The sequence below is a fragment of the Pezoporus occidentalis genome, unplaced genomic scaffold (assembly GCF_034315485.1).
Source record: "Pezoporus occidentalis ecotype Australia unplaced genomic scaffold, CSIRO_AGI_Poc_V1 ctg105, whole genome shotgun sequence".
NCBI classification, from domain to species: domain Eukaryota; kingdom Metazoa; phylum Chordata; class Aves; order Psittaciformes; family Psittacidae; genus Pezoporus; species Pezoporus occidentalis.
In genome coordinates, this window is record NW_026912832.1 from 79,450 (window position 1) to 98,225 (window position 18,776).

General features: G+C 42.3%; 1 protein-coding gene across 2 annotated transcripts in view; it reads left to right on the top strand.

Annotated features, from left to right (window-relative positions):
• Positions 1-18,776, top strand: part of MYO16 (myosin XVI) — a 386,124-nt gene that overhangs the window by 34,013 nt on the left and 333,335 nt on the right. Inside the window, exons 1-2 of one of the 2 annotated variants that reach the window (XM_062619175.1) lie at positions 5,621-5,638; positions 18,672-18,747. The exons of the other annotated variant lie outside the window; for it this stretch is intronic. The gene's annotated coding sequence lies outside the window, so the exon portion shown is untranslated. Of the gene's footprint in view, positions 1-5,620; positions 5,639-18,671; positions 18,748-18,776 lie in introns of those variants that run through there. 2 annotated transcript variants of the gene reach the window in all.

Here is an 18,776-nt window from a genome sequence, read left to right on the forward strand (position 1 = left end):
GGATGTTACTGCATTCGGATTTCAGTCCTAAGGTATCACTGATCTCCATTCTGCTTTCCTGTATTACCTGGGATCAGACCTTCTGTGTTCTATGTGACTTGTCCAGGAGTGTCTGAGGGCAAATAAACTGCTTTTCACAAAAACCTTTTTTTTGGTCAAGCCGTGGTGCAGCCTAGGTCAAACATAAGGATATTTCCGCCATGAGTAAGCACGGTTGTGAAGCAGTTAGCAACTTGTGAAGATAAAAGAGTCAGTCAATGAGAGTTTCAGCTCCCACTCATACTACTGCCCTGGATGGTTGCCTGCTCTCCTTGCTGTGATGCAGATCTGTGTTTGGGGAAGCCCTGATTTGCATAGTATAGATGTGATAGACTTTAGAGGCTTTAAGGTCTCTGTTGTTTGCTGCAACAGAGATCCTGCTTTTGTTCTGACACTTTTTTTTTTTTTGTTTCGGGTTTTGTTTCATACAAATGGAGGAGACACTGCCTCCAGTTAGTAACTCACAGCTGCTGTGACCCCCCACTGTTTGGGGGGAGGTTGTGGAGGCAGAAGCTGCTGGAGGATCTCTCCCTGCTATCTGACTGGCTCAGCCATCACTGCACCTCTTCCAGGGACAAAGCACCATCCTTCTCCCTTACCAGTCACCAGCCAGTTTGCTGGTGGGTTCCTGGGATGGCATGGATCGCCATTCCTGAGGGGAGAGAGGGCCTCCAATCCCTCCAGGCCACATGTTCCAATGGGAAAGCTTCTTAAATTGAGTGCGTGCTAGCACAGTCTGATCTTTGATTTGCATATGTTTGCTTGCAATGGGCAAGAATGCTAGTGAAGCCCTGAATTTTTGCTGTGTGAGTAGTACTGTTTGTTTTTTCTGGTTGTTCAAAAACGCCCAGATGCATTAGCTGGAATTTATAATAAAATATAGCCTGGTTTTAAATTTGCGGCAGTAGCTAATTTTTACGATTAAGCTAAGACCACTACAAATTATATACTCTGAGGGTCATGATGAAAGATTGTTAAATGCAGAGATAAAAATGGTGATGTTACACCGGTGGCTTACTCGTAGGGAGCCGAGATCAATACACATTGAAAAATTACTCTGTATGTACCAGGCAGCTATTCACCATACACTGGGAGGTGAGCAGCATTGCTTGGCTAACATGTTACCATGTTGCAGAGTTGCTATGGCAATATCAAACCAATGAATAAACCACATCACAGAGACAGGGAGGTGAGTAAGTGTGAAATTGATTCTGTGGAACACAGGAATATGTGGGAGCCAAATTGGTCAAGATAAAATTTCTGGTAGGAAAAATCTATTTCTTTTCACACTTCCAATATTTTATTATAGTGACTTAAAAAAAAAAAAATCTGAATTATAAGTATTTTTCATTTGATGTTACGTGTTTCAGCATACATAAAGCATTTAAGAAATGTATCTATGCATAATGGATATAGCTAAATGCTAAAAAGTGCATGTTTTTAAACAATAAAAATAATTGGCAGTCATAATTCTAGGTAAGTTAAATTAACTTGAGTGTAAGTTCTGTAATCAGCTGGAAGCTAATACTGGAGCATGCTTTCAAATACATAAGGCTTAAACTTGTTCTTTATTTGTTAATGTGCAATATAGTGATACAAGCCACAGAAATGGTCTAGAAATAGTATGCATTTTGAATAGCACATAGATATAACAAAAGACGTATCTATGCTTATAAATGGATTGCACAAATACTGATCATGCTTCATTGCCCTATTTTGTCAATTAATGTGACCAGTATTTGGAATGTTTTTGGAAGAGTGTAATTTCTTCTTTCCAATTATTTTAAAACATTCTGTGAAAAGACAATTATACCAAAATGTGCTATCAGCAGTATATTTGTGTTACCTAGGGAAAATAAAATGCATATCAGACATTTTTAATTAGGATTTCTGTTTTACTAATTCATCTCAGCTCAGTTGGACAATCAAGTGATGGTAAAGCTTTTAGTCCTGAAAGGTCCTGTTGTAGAGGACTAGGAAGTTGTTTTGTTGTGTGTGAGTTATAAAATGTCACACATTGATATTTGTTTGTGTAAGACATAAATCTGTTTTTAGAACACTTTTTAGGCCATCTGCTAGTTTTAGGCAGGAAGAGTAAGTACTTCTGTGAGGTTCAGGGCTTGTAGTTCATATGCTATTAATTTGATCTAAACTTGCTGTTTGTTTATAGCTTAAAAAAAATGTGATGCCTTGCATGAACATTTTTGTTTCATCTGCATCCCCCCAGTAAGTGTATTTTCCTGTCCAAGCCCTTTTTATTTTATTTGTTCATGGAGAAAGATATGTATGGTGGCAATGCTAAATTAAACAGCATTAAGTTAAATTTAATTTTATTTTTTAAGATGCCAGAATGATTTTCTCAGACACATTCAAGAAAACTAAGAATGTAGTTTGTCCAAAGTGCTATCGTGTCACATAAAAGCCACTTTGCTGCTGCTTTGGTTTTTTTAGTTTGAAGCAGAACTAATTATCTTAATTTATTTACAGAGCAGAAACCAATATTTGTTTGTGTTAACCCTTTTGTCTTAGATTTTAGAGAACAGTATTTGCCAAATTACTGGCAAAGAAGTTGCTGACCAGTGCTTTGTCCATTGGGATGGAACAATAAGGCAATGACAAACACAGGGTGAATGTTGGCTGAAAATGGAAGATTTTGTGATTTGGAGTTTTTAAGATAGGAATAAAGCTCTTCTGTGGCACAGTAACATCTTGAAGTCTTTCAGTTCAAAGAAGTGGCATGTTTTCCTGCATTTCCCTGCAAGTGTTAAGCTCTGACTAAAGAATGTTCCTAAACTCAGTTAATGTGATGGCAAGCAGCTGCATCTCCAGAGATTGTTCATTTGTATTGTTTTCAGATGTGAGCAGAATCCTCAAATTAAGCAAACCTGGATAGATCAAGGTTAAACGTGGAAATAAAATTAAAAAAAAAAAGGGGGGGGCCCAGGAGCTAGTTCATGCTGTAAACCATATATGCATGAATTCTCTGTCTTCATTTGGCACTTACTGTTCTAGCTGCATGAGACTGGCCACGCATCAATACCCAGCATGGGCTTTGCAGAGCAAAGTTGTCATGGTTGAAGCTCTTGCCCACTGTGTGGCTCAGCTCTCCTCTGGCTATGCTTATTGGGGAGGGACTCTTTATTAGGGACTCTAGTGATAGGACAAGGGGTAACAGATTAAAACTTAAACAGGGGAAGTTTAGGTTGGATATAACAAAGAAATTCTTTACTGTAAGGGTGGTGAGGCACTGGAATGGGTTGCCCAGGGAAGCTGTGAATGCTCCATCCCTGTCGGTGTTCAAGGCCAGGTTGGACAGAGCCTTGGGTTGACATGGTTTAGTGTGAGGTGTCCCTGCCCATGGCAGGGGGGGGTTGGAACTAGATGATCTTGAGGTCCTTTCCAACCCTAACTGTTCTGTGATTCTGTGATTGCAAGGCTGGTCTGCATGAGATCAGGCACGCAACTGTGGCATAGTGGAAATGTTATCTTTGAGACAATGTGCTTTCAGAAGAGGCCTGTTTTCCACCTACTGCTTTGACTTCCTCAATTTTAGTGCATGTGGTGCCAAATGTGCAGAAGATCTGTTGTTGGTTTGAAAGCAAAGGAATGTGTATTCCCAGGCCTGTCTTTTAGAAAGCCTGCTTATTAGCAGATCTTGGTAAGTAGCCCAGTGTGTGCACAACCACTGTGTCACTGCAAACAGTGGTTTATTTCCAAAATCCTTAGAAGCTGTTTTTAAAACCCAAGTTCTTAGCGAGACAGATGTAGCTAAGAAAAAAGCCTTTGGGGCAGGGAAGGAAGAAGTATCTCTTTAAGTAGGCCAGAAATATACCCCAGATCAAGTGGGTTTCTTTTCTCAGCAAAACATATTGTTTCCCCTTCAGCTTTTTATTTCAGCATTTTCTCCTGTAAGATGAAGTTACTTAGGTTGGCTGCCCTGAGTGAGCTAGCCAAGGTAGCTTTCTATCCCCATCTGTGAGTGGAAAAAACTATATCAAACAGTGGTACCTCCTCTTCCTGCCCTCTGAAGCAGATGGTGACAGGAGTTCATTTTGGCAGAAGTGTGTATCCAGTCTTGTATCATCTTAAGTGCTGTCTAAAGTGACAAGTGCCATATGTTTCCTCAGCAGCATTAGTGTTCCTGGCTGGCAGCTCTCACCATTGCAGTGCAGTGCTCAGAAGTGTAATGTAACAGCACGCACAGAAATTAAAGGATGCAGGTTAGGAGAAATGCAGCAGGCATCCACTTTAGGTAACCAGTAGGGCTAGACACCATATGGCACTGGAAATCTATGTCTCCCTGGACTGCTTTCAGGTGTGTGATACCCTACACTGTGTAATTTCATGCCAGCCCTTCCAGTAAAACTCCCAGGTATGTGCGTAATGAAAGAATGGGAAAAAGTGCTGACTTTAACCCAGTAGCTAACGACATACAGAGTCCAGAAAATCCTGATTCGTACACTCTGCAAGGTTCAACAGAAGGGAAGTGTCATTTTCAGTAAATTTCTGTTTGCTTTCTTTTATACAGATATTGACACTTGCGTAGTCTTGTCCCAGTCTCTTTTCTTTTCCACTCACTGTGTCTGACCTTTCTTCAAAAAATCCCATGGGCTGGCAAGGTGCCACTGGGAACAGCATGGATAGTGCAGTACAGCCCAGGGAGGATAAAAAAATGGGAGCATGTTCAGGGCAAGTGGAATGTTTTATAATTCTTCTGAATAATATGGCTGTATATGCCGAAATATTTTCATAAGGTTGTAACCTCACTGGATAGGTAGCTTTGTGCAATAACAAAACTGGTTTGTTTTGTCATAAGGCAACATCAGGTTTGCTAGAAGCCCTTGCTTATGTGTAAGTCATTGCTTCTTACACCGTCAATCCTTGTATTTTCACTCGATTTTACTTTTTGGTGTACAGAGAAGGGAAACAAAGGTTAAGTCTGACCATGAGAGTTGTTTTTGGTTGGTTGGTTTGTTTGTTTTTGTTTTTTTTTTTTTTCCCCATAGAAATGGTACTATCTCAACCTGTGTAAGTCAACAGGCTGAAATCAGAATTATAATAGTGTGCTGTCGCTTTTTATTTACCTTACCTTAAGGGTAAGGGACCCAAGCTTTATATATTACAAACATGGGAGAGGTTTACCATACAAATGTGGTGGACTCCAGTAGACCAAAAAGCAGAAAATAAATAAATTGGTCTCCATATTCATTGTTAGTTTGATTCAAAAACCCTAAAACAGTAGAACAAATACTGTGTCCTTTAGGGTTATGTTCTTACGCGTTTGCTATGCCTGTAGTTAGCAGTGAAGTTGAGGTTTTAACTGTCTTCCTCTGCTACCTAAACATTTTGTGCCTGGTTGTCTGTGAGAAAGTCACTGTTTCCTTTCAATGCTGATGAAAATAGATGCTACAATATCTTTTCCAAGAGTACACCAAGATCTAGGTAGAAAGGTCCCAGAGAGTGCTTCACCAGGGCAGAAGCCAGTGTTTGACCTGTTTTGGGTTTTTTGTTTTTTTTTGTTTTTTTTTTTTCAGCTTTCCTGACTCTTCACTATACTGAGCATTAGGGGAGTCTGTCTTTTTGGTGAATGGTGTAGCAGGTATGACCAGGATTACTTGACATTAGAAAAATTGCAGGATATGCCTTTGCCAGATCAGGAGTCTTGACTCTAATCCTGTATGATTATCAACTGTTTTAATTACATGCTGATTACATTTTCACTTTACCATTTACATTAACTATAGCAGAATTTACTTCTTGCTTTTAAAGTGCTATGAAGTTTTGCTGTTGCGCTTAAAACCTTGCCATATTCCACATAATTGCTTGGCTGAATCTGTCTCCAGTAAAAATCATATGGGATTTTTGGATTTCTATGCAAATTAAGTGAATGTGAGCAGAGCTTTTCCTAGGAGATTCAATTTGTCATCTATAGGCTTTAATATTTATATATACTGAACACTCCAGTCTGTGAACAAAGCTGTGTCAGTTGAAATATATTCTATTCAGTAGAACAGGTCATTGCTTCTAGTATAGGTCACTGGTGAGAAGTTGCTTTCACCACAGAATATGTATATACTTTTTAGAAGCATGTACTAATAGGTTAGTTGGCATCTTTTTAATTGGAGTAGGCAGTTTTCTTTGTGGTATTGATCAGAATTTCTAGGATTATTTCCCTCTAACAGAACTTCTGGCTGCTTTCTATCTACTGTAACTTCTGAGTTTACAGCTTATGCATGAAGTCCTGTCCAGATAAAGATGCTGTAATGAGCTGTAAATCTCTGGAAGATGAAACTTTATGATGAATTTCTTATATTGACGGTTTCACTGTAGCATGTGGAATTGCAATTTTAAACCTTAGGTTAAACAAGATGTCCATAGATGTTCATTGACCTATGCACTTCACTGCTGGGACAGAAAGTTATGGCTAATTAGAGCATCTTAAATTTTGAGCATGTTGTAATTCTTTCAGAAGCAGCTGGGCATTATAGTCCCTTCCTTGTGCACCTAAATAGGATTTTGAAATACACAAACATTTCATAGAAGAGTTTTTATGGAAATTACTGTTGCTGTTTTTAAGGCTTCACAGAGTTTTCCAAATTCTGTGCATTCTTACTAGTACTTTGGACACGAGCTGGAAATGTGCACTTGCAGACCAGAAGGCCAACTGTATGCTGAGCTGCATCAAAAGAAGCGTGGCCATCAGGCCAAGGGTGGTGATTCTGCCCCTGTACTCCACTCCAGTGAGACCCCACCTGGAACACTGCATCCAGCTGTGGGATGCACAGTACAAGACAGACGTGGGCTTGTTTGGGGAGGTCTAGAGAAGGTTCATAAGAATGTTCAGAGGGATGAAACACCTCCCTGTGAAGGAAGGCTGAGAGAGTTGGGGTTGTTCAGCAAGGAGAAGAGAAAGTTCCAGGGTACACTTTATTGAAGTCTTTTAATATATAAAGAAGGCTTGTAAGCAAGATAGAGACTTTTTGTCAAGGCCTGTAGTGACAGAACAAGGGGCAGCGGTTTTAAACTGAAGGAGTTTAGATTAAAATTGGACAGAAGTAGGACACTTTTTACAATGAGGATGGCGAGACACTGGAACAGATTGCCCAGAGAAGTTGTGGATACCTTATTCCTGGACCTGTTGAGGTTAGGTTGGGTGGGGGATTGAGCAACCTGACTGAGTGAAAGATGTCCCTGCCTCTGGCAGGTGGATTGCTCTATATGATCTCTTAAGGTACCTTCCAACCCAAACTGTTCTGTGGTTCTATGATTCTGTGACCCCCTAGTCCTGATTATTTTAGCTATGGAAAAAGCAAAATAGTTACTTCTAACCCTTGTGAAAGGTATTAACAATGTAGTTCAGTAATTTGGACAACTGAATCGGCTACTATGTAAGTTGGTCACTGCATCTGGGGAAGAAGTGCCTCTGGAAGTTGCAGTACTAGAGCAGAGTAGCTTAAGAGAGCAAGTACTCACTGAGGTTGTTCATCAGTGATTTATGTTCATCTGGAGGTATGAAAGGGAAGTTCCTTTGTAAGATAACTTTTGTTGTTGATGGTGAAGAAAAATATTATTTTATTGTGTAAATATACTTTAGGTGCTTTTTTTTTGTATTCTCCCTTGTCCTTTTGTTTTCTTAGGGCATTGAGTCTGCATCCTTCTGCACAAACTGACTGTAGATATTGTGAAAAATCAAAGGATGGGGATTGATAAAGAAGGTAGGCAAACTAGTTCTGAGGCTGAAATAATGTAGCAGAACACAATTCCCCCCCAGGCAAATCAAAATCAGTGCCAGTTTTTCTTTCTGAAAGTTGAATGGTGAGACACTCAGGAGCTCTTCTACTTCCTCCATCTCCCCTCTCCCTCCAATAGAAAAAGCTCTTCATGAACCCTTCCCTAGATCTTGCATCCTGGGAGATCTAGTTTAAATAGGAAACTTTAATCAGAACTGAGTAAAATGCAAGATAGTAATCATATTTTCCTACAACCTTTCCTTAAGGATAGTAAGATTGTGCCTTCTTAAAATGAGAGAATCAATACTCATTTTTCACAGAGATGCTCATCAGGAGAAATCTGTTGTGGCTTAGAAGCATAGTCTGGCAGCCTGCCCTCTGAACTCGAGAAGGCATGGCACCATGCCCAGACTCTTTTTCTCAGGGCTTCAGCTTTTTCACATGGCTGTGCAAAGCCAGTCAATGCTTTCTGCTAACCTTGGTTCTCCTGCTGAAGACCCAACTGTACTACCTAGAGATTTCTGTTCTTTTCAATTTAGAATTCACTCCTGCTTCTCATTGTCAGCTTGCTTCTGTAGCCAATGCATCTTAGCATCTTAACCTTCTTAGAGAGGCTGATGTTCTTAGCTCATCTGTTGGATGGCTTTTCTAACCTTGTACTGCTTTTTGATGAGCCTCAGGTAGGGAGTAGCTGATCCTTGTGTAATTGCTGTAGTGGTGGTCTCACTCGCCTTATTATAAGCTCAGCCATTCTGGAAAATGTTAAATGATTGGGTGCTTTGGTAATGCATGCTGTCTGAGTACTTTGAATCAGATATTTTAGATGGATTTAGTTTGCTATTAAGTGACTGGATTACCAAAAGTTTTAATCATGCTACAAAGGTGACCTTTCAAAAATATTATTTTTTAATTCTTGTAAAAGGAATTAAGCTTTCTTGGGATTCTGTTGCTAATGAAGAAAAGGATTAACAGCAAGCAAGGAGATGACACTAAATAGTAGGGAGAATACCATACTACGGGCATTTTGGAATGATCCAATGTGGATAGTCAGACAGAAGACAGAACTTTTAAATGTAGCTGTGTTAGTTGTGTTAATTTCATTTTCAAAACAAAACACTGAAAAGATGCTATAATATTGGAATTTTTAATAGTAGTATATTCTCAATCTCTATAGATGGTAACTTTAAAAGTAGCAAAATATATACTATGTGGTATGAGCTCTGCTCAGTAATTCCAAGAGGAAAATATGCAGAGTTGATGTCAGCTAACAAAAGGTTTGTCATGGACTCTTAAGCCTGCCTGATGCTGCCAATCCTGAAGTATTTTGTCTTGTCTTTTTGCAGTACTTGTGTGATATATCTTGTGAGTTCTAGGCAGGACGCAAAGGCAGGTGGCAGATACGTTACTTGACAACATTCATATATCATATTTTCATTTGCCATATTTCATATGGCAACAGAAAGTGGAATCAAATAGAACAAAGACTTCAATTCCACTTACAGGCTACAACAAACAAGAACTATCTCATGCATGTCACCCTGGGAGAGTACAACATGAATTTTGTCTGGTCTGCACTAGTAAAGGTCTTGGAGTCACCATCAACAATTCCCTGGTATTATCATCTTAGTGTAGCAGCACCAGCCAAAAAGGCTGTTAGAATGTTGGGTATCATTAGGAAGGGTATTGAGAACAAGACAGAGAATGCCTTCTCTGTATTTTGCTGAGGTGTACAACTCTGGTGTGCCAAAATTGGGAGTTACCAGGATTTGAACAAATTCCTAGTTAATGCTGAGCATTGTATGCTAGAAGGGAACCTGGAAGGAGCAGCTTCAAAGTCCTTCGGCTGTGGAGCTACTTAATAATTGACTGTCCCATAGATGCTTTTTAGGAATCAGCTGACAGCATGGACTTGAGCACCAGCAATGTGGAAACTAAACAAGGGTTCTTTGCCCTGTGTGTGATACAACACTCATTTGCTTGGTTGAATCAATGTTATTGGCATCTTATTATTAATAAAACTAATTTTATAAATGGAGGAGAGATGCTTGAAACTAAATACACAGGTGTTATGGGTGGGAGACAAGAAAGGGGTTTTGCAGCATTTTCATTCATGGCATCTTCCTTCAAGTGGAAGACATAGCTCCAAAAAAGTGACTGAGTATGATTAGCTGAAATATCTGCCTTTATTAGTATAAGCTGTTACAAATGTCTCAGACGAGCAGCTACCCTCTCTGGTTCTTCGAGACTTCTGCAACCATATTGAGATATTGATACTAATGTTGCTTCTTGGTTTGGACGCAGGCCGTACAAGAGACTTTATGCCTTTAGGATGAATGTGATAGCTGAGCGTATCCACTGTATAACATTATTTTGTTCAACAAACTTGAAATCTGGTGTCAACAAGCTTGTCTGTATCAGAGACAGAACTTGTGGGGTGATGTAAACTACCTAGAGATCTCATAGCTGTCACAAACTAGGGATCATCTTTCTCAGTCTGTGTTTGTGAGATCTTGTTCAGCATAAAATGTGGAGGGCAGTCAAGAGCTGTCCTTACCTCCCCTTCAGTCGCTTAAAAAGCAGCAGGCTATTGAGACTGCTGTTCTTTTTGCTATATCACTAAGGCAATTTGCTTATTACTGCCTCCTTTCTACACTCTTGGCACACACAGCGCAAGTTCTGTTACGACAGGGTTGTAAGCAATATCTGCATATTTTCCCAATGTGATCATTTGAGTCTATTGAGATCTGTTTTTTACTTCTGAGTTTTTAGGAAAGACAATAAATATATTTTTAAAAACCTAAATAAATCCCAATTTTACCTATGGGACATAGAACTGGAATTCTGTCCCTCACAGTTTCATTTTTCTTGCTCTTTTGGGACCTGTTTCAAGATACTAACAATCCATCGGGGTTGCATACACAGTAAAAGAATAAAATCTCTAGTATCCACTGAACAATGAGATTATAACTTTATCTACTTGCTTTAAACCATGTGTAAATGAAGCCAGTGTTTTGCCGACACTATTCACTTACTGCATTGCTATCTCATTACAGAGACTAATGACGTTAGAGTCTTTTTTGCTTGTTTTGATGGAGATTTGCCTAATGATTGTTTTCTAACTTTTCTGTGTTTTATTCACCAATAAATTATTACTTGGTTGCTGTAGACAAACAGAATCCTTATTCCTCATTTGAAAAGGACAGTTTTAAAATCATTCTTCTTTCTGTATCTGTGTTGGTTTTTTAATTTGTTTAAAAGGAAGTACAAGAGGAAGGGCATACATTACATAAGAACATGACTGAAAGCATGCAATGCTCATGTGAAGAAAGCACGGAGAACTAAACTAGATTGTCACTCAAGCACAGGCTACTTTTGAACACTGAAGCTGCCACGGCAAACAACAGAGGATGTATTTAGGGCATTGCAGTGGTCCATGACTGCAGTTCTCAAAAGAAACTGTGAAAAGGAGAGATGCATAAAGCTAGTGAGCAACTGTTTTCAGTAAGGACTAAGTAAGTATAAATGCAAGAAAAACAAGGTTTATTTTAGTATTAGCATGAGTAGTTTTCATTAACATGCACTTCCAAGTAATATACAGGTACCATCACTAGGCATATTTCTCAGCTGGGAGATCGTAAAGTGTCCTGTGTGGAAGCTAGAAAAGGGGAAGTTTGATGCTCATGTGGTTGTGGGGAAAAGGAGCTGACTGAAACTGGCTTATGGCTACATTTTTTCTCCTGACTTTACCCCTTCATGGTAAATGAACATTATCACAAAACAAGTTTTTCAGGGACAGGGTCAAGCTGGTGGCCAAAGGAATCATTGGAACTTTGGCAGCCCGTAGCTCCAGGTCTTGGTCTCCCCTACCCTGGTGCGCACAGGCTGTGCACAGCTGGTGGTGTTCTCTGCGTATGTGCTCCCACCAGTGAAAGCAAATGGCAGCGGGCTCCTGTTCTGGCCTGGTATAGCTGCTGTCCACACGCTTCACTGAAGGTCTGTGCTAGCATTCCTCTTTTTGCCTTTCACCTGCATAAAATCTGTTTGCTCACGTGTCCTGGAGGTGGGTTTTTTCCTGCAGAACAGAAAAACGACTGCATGTGCTCCTGTAGTTCACAGAATTTGGGACATGACTTTCCTGCTATGCCAGCCAGTGCTCGCTACCAAAATGCCAGCTGAAAGGCACATAGCCAGTTGTTTGCTGAAGTCTGTCAAAGTCATCTAGGACCAGTTTTGTGACTTTCTGACAAAATCTTTATATGGTCTGACTTTGATAACTTTGGATGAGAGGCACCAGCCCCTCAGTTACGTTGGCTGAGCATATAATGATGAAAATCTAGGAAAGCATCAGTAGAAGCTGGTGGAGCATGCCTGCACAGTCCAATAAAGGTACCAGCAGAACAAATGCCAGATTTTGCATGTGCAGGATGTCATAGCACATGTAGTGTCCATGCTGTTTTTCCAACTGTCTATTATTTTGGTATCTTTACTTTGTGCTGAGACTTTAAAGGTCATAAAGAATGGCTAAATCCTTTTAGACAGCTGTGTACACATCTGGTGCTAGAGAAGTAATTGAAGTCATAGCTACCTTTCCTTAGAGCTGTTAGCTGAGCTGTGTGGTTTTATATAAGCTTTGGGGGAATACCTTGTGTTGTGCTAGAAATTGATTCTAAATCTTTATCATCTGTTTTCTGCAAAACGTAAAATCTTAAAAGCAGCCAATACTATTTTGTAAATGTTAATTACAAAGAGTTATCGCTCCTTTTTCTGTTCTGTCTCTGAAGGAGGAGCTGTAAGCACATTTAGTGTAAATAACGTAGGCTCACAAGAAAAGGAATTTTTCAAAATCTGTCTTTATTCTCCATCTCTTAACAATTAAGTGGCTTTAAATTAGAAACTTTGTGCAACTGCAGCACAATGCAGTTGTTGGGGGAGGGACAGTGAAGGATTGTGAATTGTTTTGTGTTTTATACTTCTTCCTGCACTTCTGAAAAATGATATGAAATTTGCTTATCCTAGGTTTCAGTGCTTGCAAGGTGGCCTGGTCCTTGCACTGAAATTTAGCATAACATAATCCTAGTCATAAACAGATCAATTTCTTCCTCAAGCAGGAGCCTTATATTTGTAGAATTACAGTATAAAATTTTGCATGGGTCAAATGTTCTGACTTGCCTGTTATTGTTTCTGTTTTAAACCTCTGAACTTCTTACCTCAGTTACATGTACATGGACATGTCTTAAATGAGTTTTCTCTCTTTTTTTTTTTATGTTGTTCATTGAAATTTCTATTTTCTGTTTTGTAGAAGTAACTGGTATTTGGAGACAAACATGGTTAAATGTGACATAGGTTACTTCAGAAAATTATCACCATCTTTCAAAGGATCCAGAGTACCTCACACTGGAAAAGTCTTTCCATTCTGAGAAACGCAATATACATGTGATTTTAAAGTAGGCATTCAGCATGGCACTTATATTGCAAATTGTATATCCCTAGAGTTTGTCATCTTTATTGAGATGAAAATTCCAGTTGATAACAGTTCCCAAAATTAATTCAATATTTTTGATACAAAGGTTATTGTATCAATTTATTTTGGAATTGCAAATGTCATTCGATTAGATTGAATACCTGGATAGTTTCGTATTTTCGTATGTTCAATTTTCCAGTTTCACTGTACATTTCCTAGCTTTTTATTGCCCTGTGCTTACTCGTATATTTTAGACATCCATGTAGGTTTTGTGACAAGAAAGCAACTGTTTTGAAAATACTTGAATTTTTTTCAGGCCATTTAAATATGCATACCCAACAGCATTTGTGTGTGTGTGTGTGTGTGTCCACCTGTGTGAAAGAACTCCTGCGTGGAATACAGCCTAAGATGTATTAGTTGCTGCTCCTATCTCCAGCAATGGTATGAAGTTGCTATTTAAGAAGGGAATATAAAACCAGGGCATATGTCCAGTGATTACTTTTCTAGGGCTCCATACAGGTCATAGTACCTGGATACCTAAAAGCTAATCATTGACATATTTTTTTTTTAATCCCTCTTAGAAATATTTCTTTAATCTCATTTACTTTTAGCATGTACAAAATCCTGTGACAGAAGTTTCCAAAATTTAATAACATGACATGGAAAAAACACAGTTTAACTTCCTATGTGATACTTAAGGGCACTGCTTGTTTTTTATTGTAGGAGAAACAGTAAACAATATTGTCTTTTTTTACTGGTATGTGCATATTCATAGAATCATAGAACTGTTAGGGTTGGAAAGGACCTTAAGATCATCTAGTTCCAATCCCCCTGCCGTGGGCAGGGACACCTTATGCTAAATCATATCACCCAAGGCCTCGTCCAGCCTGGCCCTGAACACGGCCAGGGATGGAGCATTCACAACCTCCCTGGGCAAACTATTCCAGTGCCTCACCACCCTCACAGGAAAGAATTTCCTTCTTATATCCAACCTAAACTTCCCCTGTTTAAGTTTTAACCCTTTACCCCTGGTCCTGTCACTACAGTCTCTAATGAAGAGTTGCTCCCCAGCATCCCTATAGGCCCCCTTCAGATACTGGAAGGCTGCTATGAGGTCTCCACACAGCCTTCTCTTCTCCAGGCTGAACAGCCCCAACTTCCTCAGCCCATCTTCATACGGGAGGTGCTCCAGTCCCCTGATCATCCTCGTGGCTGTTCTCTGGACTTGTTCCAACAGTTCCATGTCCTTTTTATGTTGAGGACACCAGAACTGCACACAATACTCCAGGTGAGGTCTCACAAGAGCAGAGGAGAGGGGCAGGATCACCTCCTTTGACCTGCTGGTCACACTCCTTTTGATGCAGTCCAGGATACGGTTGGCTTTCTGGGCTGCAAGCGCACACTGAAGCCAGCTCATGTTCATTTTCTCATCAACCAACACCCCCAAGTCCTCCTCCTCAGGGCTGCTCTGAATCTCTTCTTTGCCCAACCTGTAGCTGTGCCTGGGATTGCTCTGACCCAGGTGTAGGACCTTGCACTTGGCATGGTTAAACTTCATGATGTTGGCATCAGCCCACCTCACAAGCGTGTCAGGGTCCCTCTGGGTGGCATTCCTTCCCTCCAGCCTATCAACTGAACCACACAGCTTGGTGTCATCGGCAAACTTGCTGAGGGCGCACTCAATCCCACTGTCCATGTCAGCAGCAAAGATGTTGAACAAGACTGGTCCCAACACCGATCCCTGAGGGACACCACTTGTTACTGGTCTCCAGCTGGACATTGAGCCATTGACCCCAACTCTTTGTGTGTGGCCATCCAGCCAGTTCTTTATCCACCGAGTGGTCCATCCATCGAATTGATGTCACTCCAATTTAGAGGCAAGGATGTCGTGTGGGACAGTGTCGAACGCTTTACACAAGTTCAGGTAGATGACATCAACTGCTCTATTGCTGTCCATCAGTTCTCTAGCGCCATCATAGAAAGCCACCAAATTGATGAGGCAGGATTTCCCTTTAGTGAAGCCATGCTGGCTTTCACCAAGCACCTTGTTGATTTTCATGTGCCTTAGCATGCCTTCCAGGAGAATCTGCTCCAAGATTTTGCCAGGCACAGAGGTGAGACTGACTGGTCTGTAATTCCCCGGGTCATCCATTTTCCCCTTCTTGAAAATGGGGGTTATATTTCCCTTTTTCCAGTCATTGGGAACTTCACCTGACTGCCATGATTTTTCAAATATGATGGCCAGTGGCTTAGCAACTTCATTTGCCAGCTCCTTCAGGACCCGCGGATGGATCTCATCAGGTCCCATGGACTTGTGCATGTTCAGATTTTTAAGATGGTCTCGAACCAGTTCCTCTCCTACAGTGGGCTCAAGGTCTTCATTCCCACAGTCCCTGCATCTGCCTTCCAAGACTTGGGTGGTTTTGTCAGAGCCTTTGCCAGTGAAGACTGAGGCAAAGAAGTCATTCAGAACCTCAGCCTTCTCCAAATCCTGCGTAGCCAGTTCTCCTGAGAGCCTCCTGAGGGGGCCTACATTCTCCCTTGTCTGTTTTTTTTTATTTGCTATGTACCTGTAGAATCCCTTCCTGTTATCTTTAATACCTCTAGCTAAGTTTAATTCTAACTGAGCCTTAGCTTTCCTAACCTGGTCCCTAGCTTCCTGGACAACATCCCTGTACTCTTCCCATGCCACCTGTCCTTGCTTCCACTTATTATAAGCCTCTTTTTTCAATTGAATTTTCCTCAGGAGCTCCTCATCCATCCAAGGAGGTCTCCTGGCCCTCCTGCTGCACTTCCTTCTGGTTGGGATGCAACACTGCTGAGCTTGCAGCAGGTGATTCTTGAATATGAACCAACAGTCTTGGGCCCCCCTGCCCTCTAGGGCTGTATCCCATGGAACCTTACTAAGCAGGTTCCTGAAGAGGCCAAAGTCTGCTCTTTTGCAGTCCAGGGCAGTGAGCTTGCTCCACGCTCTTCTCACTGTCCTGAGGATCTCAAATTCGAGCATCTCATGATCGCTGCATCCAAGGCTGCCCTGGAGCATCACATTTCCAACCAGCCCTTCCCTGTTGGTGAGCACGAGGTCAAGCATGGCACCTCTCCTTGTCGGCTCCTCTATGACTTGCAGAAGGAAGTTGTCTTCTACACAACTGAGGAACCTCCTGGATTGTTTGTGCTGGGCCGTACCGTCCTTCCAACAGATGCCAGGGTGGTTGAAGTCACCCCTGAGAACAAGGGCCTGCGAGCGTGAGGCTTCTGCTATCTGTCTATGGAGTGCTTCATCCACAGGTTCTCCTTGATCAGGCGGTCTGTAACAGATCCCCACAGTAATGTCTCCCATAACTATATTCCCTTTAACTCTGACCCACAAACTCTCTGTGGGCTGCTCACCTGTCCCCAGACAGAGTTCCATACTCTCCAGCCTATCCCTAACATAAAGGGCAACTCCCCCTCCCCGATTGCCAGGCCTGTCTTTCCTAAAGAGCCTGTAACCTTCCATTCCAACACTCCAGTCATAGGAGCCATCCCACCATGTTTCTGTGATGCCTATTATATCATACCCCCGTAGACGTGCACACATCTCTAATTCCTCTTGTTTGTTCCCCATGCTACGGGCGTTTGTATAGAGGCATCTGAGCCGAGCTCTAAATGAAGCCAGCTCATTGGCTGGAGTGGCTGGGATATCTCTACATTGCTCCAAGCATTTATTATAGGTTCTGGTAACTGACTGGGTGTGTTGGAATGGAATGATGCCCCCCTCCCCCAACACATCTAGTTTAAAGCCTCCTTGACCAGTCTGGCAAGCCTCCTACCAAAACTGCTCTTTCCCTTCTTTATCATCAGACCAGCTCCACCAGCCCCCATTAGACCCGGCCTACAAGCTTGGCTCCGGTGTTCAAGACACCCAAACCCCTGACTATGACACCACCCTTTTAACCATTTATTAACCTGGCTAATCCTCCTAGCTTTTTTTAGGTCCTCCCCTGTATCCTGGAGAATTGACAAAAAGACTACCTGAGCTCCAGAGCCCCTAACCACCTCTCCCAGGGCTCTGTAGTCCTTCTTTATGTTCCCCAGGCTACTACTATCTATATCCCTAGCACCCACATGTATCACCAGGAGTGGGTAACAGTCCATGGGACTTACTAGAGGAGGCAGCCTCTCTGCCACATCCCTGATCCGTGCCCCCGGTAGGCAACACACCTCCCTTGAGACGGGGTCTGGCCGGCAGACGAGTGTTTCTGTCCCTTTCATTGTAGAGTCCCCTACTACTATGACCCACCGCTTTTTCCTAGCAGCACCAGTAGAGATCTTCTTTACCAGGGCATCAGCCGGCTGTTTCTGGCTCGAGTGCGCTTCCTCATTAGCCCCCTGCAGGACAGCAAAGCGGTCCTGCGTAGGGACAGGGGATTTAGGGGGAAGCCCCTTGCTTTTGGTTGTCCTTTTCCTTCTTTTGTTGTTTCTTTCGTCACTAATTCCCAGCTTCCCAGGTTAACAGCCTCCTCCTTTCCTTCACGAGGTAGAGGTGAAGCTCGAGGCCCCTGCACAGTTTGGGCCGGGAGCAAGCATTCCTGCTTACTCTCAGCTTCCCTGACATCTCGCAGTCTATTAACAGCATCCCGCAGCTCAGCCACCTGCTGCAGGAGGGCCTCCACCAGGGCGCGCCGAATGCAGCCCTGCCCATTGTGCACCATTCCCTCACCAGACCAGTGCAGGCGCCCTCTACACCCTGAGCTCTGCACTGCAGCCTCCCCTCTCATCGGCTCTGCCTGGGTGCCTACGCTGGCCACCGCCGGGGCAGCCAGCGCAGAGCTCCCGGACCGGGCCCTGGTCGTACGACGGGCGCTCACCATCCCGCTCGCCTGCCCGCGCAAACTGCTGTGACCCGCTCTGGTCGCTCGCGTTCCCTGGGGCAGGTTTTTACCCAGTCAGGGCTGGTGCCGCTGCTCCTGGCTCCGCCCCGTGTGAGTCAGCTGCTCCCGTCAGCTGAGCTGCCGGCTCCTGGGCAGGTCCTGTCGAGGACTCGAGGCTCCCTCGGTGGCTCTTGTTGCTCTGAGTTGAGGCTCCTGGACGCGGATCTCCCCCCCGCTCCGGTGTTGAAGGCATCCTCTCTCGAGCCACTCACCTCAGCAATTCACAGTGTCTTTCTCAAAACAGGTATCTTACCCTGTTTTATTCTCAGTATTGAAGTTACATTATACTTGGTTCATATGCACCTTTCCTTTACTTTCTGTAGTTATGCTATATTTGTGTGTTTGGAGTGATCCAAGCTGCATAGAGTAAAAAAGATGTGAATGTATTCTGAATTTATGAGTGTGTACTACTAAAACCCACAATATTAACACAAATGTAAGTACATTATTAGCAGAAAATAGTGACTTAGGTACAAGAGCCTAAATAAGCATGAGTAAAGCTCTGATCCTGTGATTATGTCCACACAGTCTCCCCCAGAAAGACTTGGTGGTTCTCAGTCAGTGGATGGCAGAAGCTGGACCCAATTACGCTTAAGAGGCCAGAGTGAGTTATGGCTTTTGAATCTCTGTATC